A 3,641-nucleotide genomic window follows, 5' to 3' on the forward strand; every position below is an offset into this window, starting at 1 on the left:
AGAGAGAGAGAGAGAGAGAGAGAGAGAGAGAGAGAGAGAGAGAGAGAGAGAGAGAGACGAATGATAGGAATTGTGACCCGGGTTTAGGTTTCACCTCCCAGCGGGAAACGGGAACATGTCAGATGGTTATCCCAATTAGCGCGTGTGCCAAATGCCGGAGATGCATGAGAGATTAGAATAGGAAACGAGAAAAAACTAGAAGGAAGGAAAGTTCAAGTAGAGAAGCTACGAGAATAAGGTAGGTGCATGCAAGTGGTATCGACGCAGAAAAAGAAAGAGTGAGAGCGTGGAAGAATTTAATGATAAATGGAGCTGGAGAGAGAAAGAGACTTTAAACGAACGAGAAAGCGAAAGAGAATGGGAAAGATGAGAAGGAAAGAAAGAAAGAGTTCTAACCTCCGTCCACCGTTTCAAAATCTCAAATTTACGTTTAGTGTTTCCGCTATCTCACTTTCGCACACAAACGCTTGCTACGCGCGCAGACGGTGTTATTCTTTCGTTAATCCTACTCCGCCCTGCCACTCTCGTAGCTCCCCGGTCCGCTGACCGCTCAGTTTTTACAATCATTCTTCCATTCTCTCTGGTTTTGTACACTTTTCCCTCACCGTTCAATTCGTCCCCTGGCTGTCTAATCAGAATCTTCAAAAACTCCTCTGCGCAGATACAAATCTTTTTTGGCAGTGTAGATTTCCTTTTAAATGTAAATTATGGTGCGTTCTGATAAACGAGGGTTAGCTGTGCGGGGTGCTTATCCATAATTCATAAGCCAATTCCGTACACGGGGTAAGAAAGGCTTTCCCATAGTGTCGCATGAATCATACTACTGCCACACACACACACACACACACGCACACACACACACACACACACACGCACACACGCACGCACACACGCACGCACGCACGCACGCACACACACACGCACACACCCGCACACACGCACGCACACACACGCACACACGCACGCACACACGCACGCACACACGCGCGCTCGCAGGCACATGGGCGCATTTATGCACGCACGCCCGACTGCACGCGTTATCACACTCACGAAAAGCACACGTACACACACACGCACACGCACACGCAAACACACACACTACCCCCCCCACCCCACACACACACACACCACACGGTGTTATACTATTACAAACCTTTATGTTGAAGGCCGGGTTCTCTCCGTGTACCACTGGTATCGTTTACGCTTGCCGTCAAGTGCGTTCGCCGCTGATTGAGCTAATCATACTCCGCCACCTTCAAGTAGAAACAAGTATAATTAACGTTACCACGTCGAACACAGCAGGTGCCGCCCTCAAAAACTCGAAAAAACGTTCGAGCTAATAATATTTCTACTATCTATACCTCTTATTTCTGCGCGACTGTGTTGTTTTTGGCTCCACCAACCAACAAACTAACTAACTAACTAACTAATTAACGAACTATATATATATCTATATATATATATATATATATATATATCGTGAAATTCTATATACGAATTTCCGTCGGGCACGCGTGAGCTGTTTGCGCGCCATGGCTGCACTTCCGTTTCCGTTCTCCGACAGAATCCTATTGCGATTAACGCTTGTGTGTTGAACGTGTTATGTAGCACATCACTATATTATACGATTCCCTCAAGCTTCGTCAGGTCAGTATTAATGACCTATCGTCATTGCAGTGGCTGCAGTGGATACCGCGCGCAAGCCACCTTAGCAACGTTAGAACAAATGCAGGCGCGCAAAAGCTTCACGACCCAAAATACACCGAGGTTCTGACTTATGCTAAAGGGGTCGTTGTCGTATATGTAGTACCCGAGGGGTCGGCGAGTATGTCGCCTACGCCTACTCCCTAACCCTAACCTTAACCCTAAACCTATCCCTAACACCCTAACCCTAACCCTATCCCTAACACCCTAACTCTAACCCTAACCCTATCCCTAACACCCTAACCCTAACCCTAACCATATCAAATAGTTACCTCGGGTACATATTATACGCCATTATACGACAACGACCCTTCGTGCCTTACTTATCTATACGTGATGGGTAATGTCGGATAATGTGTCGATGAAGGACGGTAATCGTGCTGCTGTATTCTAGTAATGAAGGCTTATTGAATCGTAAAACATCACATCAATACGTGGACGACGTAGGTCACTACTTGCGATGAGCGATCGAAGCGCCCTCTACGCTTACGGATTATTTTTATTACGAAGGCTTAATTATTTATGCGCAATGTTTACTGTATGTTAGTTAGTTTACGGAGATTGCTATCCTTAAAAATAGCATTTGTTTATATTTTTTTCTACAACTTGGTGATGGATGAACATGATGATTTGCTAGGCAATACGATGCTAGTTGCAATTGACAGAAATACACGTTTGCGTTTTTGCTATACTACATGCCAAGAGCTATGCACACGCACGCGTACACACAGCGTTATGGAGGCCTACACGTTACATATAGAGATAGATTGATGGATAGATAGATGAAGAGAGAGACAGACAGAGCGAGAGAGAGAGAGAGAAGGGGGGAGATCGAGTAGCCCAGCGGTAGAGAGTGTAACTGAGAGTCGTGAGACTAAGAGAGATGAGAGGAAATTTAAGGGACAAAAAAAGACAGAGCGAGTGTAACTGAAAGAGAGAGACGATATTTAGTCAGAGAAACAAGTTTTTGATGAGGCGAGAAGTGACTGGGAAAGAAGATTGCGAAAGTGGAGAAAGACAAAGATGTGAAAATAAAACCACAGACAGAAAAAAGAGAGGAAGGGGGATACCGAGCCTGAGACAGAGCGCGAGCGAGCGAGAGAGAGACGGTTTGTGTGTGAGTGAGGCCGCGCAAATAAGATCAGGTGCCACTTGTGTGAATTAATTGATGATACTTAGTACGTGCGTACGCCTTATAGGCGAAGGACACACAGCTTGGTTTGTTTCTGTGTGTGTGTGTGTGTGTGTTCATGGACAGGGGTGCGTGCGTGCCTTCGTGCGTTCGTGTGTCTGTGTGCGTGCGTGCCTTCGTGCGTGCGTGCGTGCACGTGTGCGTGTACGTGCGCGTGTGTGCGCGTCGGTGTGTGTGCGCGCGCGCGTGTGCGTGTGCGTGTGCGTGCGTGTGTGTCGGTATGTGGGTGTGTGAACGTGCGTGCATGCGTGTGCTTCTGTGTGCGCGTGCGTGTGTGTCTATGTATGTTTCGTTCGTACACGTGTCTATAGGACTGAGGCGACCGTACCATCACACTACGACCGGCTGGCAGCACTGCTGTGACATGGCCGTAGGTAACAGCTGTGTCTGCGGCACACGCGAGACACAATCAGTCGTTACTGACTACGTACTATCAGGAGTGTATCAATATCCTATTGATACACTCCTGGTACTATCACCAATACTCACGTCAACGGCTCACGCTGTCCTTCGACACATTGCTAGCATATGAAACGTTTTCGAATTGCCCGGCTGTGAATTTCGCATCGTGAGTAATTGAAAGCCAATAAATTGAACCTCGCAATAAAGGGACGACGCGCGCATGCATACTGTGAGGACTAACAAGAGTGTGAGACGCGAGGTAGCGTGAGAGAGAGAGAGAGAGAGAGAGAGAGCAACGATCGAAGAGTGCGAGAGAGAGATAGAGCGAGAGACAGAGAAGCGA

At 47.3% G+C, this 3,641-nt stretch overlaps 1 long non-coding RNA gene across 1 annotated transcript in view; it reads right to left on the minus strand.

Moving 5' to 3' along the window:
* LOC106804685 overlaps positions 1-3,641 on the minus strand; it is a 102,250-nt gene that overhangs the window by 59,338 nt on the left and 39,271 nt on the right. The window contains exon 2 of the long non-coding RNA XR_001393352.1: positions 1,154-1,253. This is a non-coding gene — a long non-coding RNA (uncharacterized LOC106804685). The remainder of the gene's footprint in view (positions 1-1,153; positions 1,254-3,641) is intronic.

Source organism: Priapulus caudatus, unplaced genomic scaffold, assembly GCF_000485595.1.
Source record: "Priapulus caudatus unplaced genomic scaffold, Priapulus_caudatus-5.0.1 Scaffold83, whole genome shotgun sequence".
In the NCBI taxonomy this organism is placed as follows: domain Eukaryota; kingdom Metazoa; phylum Priapulida; class Priapulimorpha; order Priapulimorphida; family Priapulidae; genus Priapulus; species Priapulus caudatus.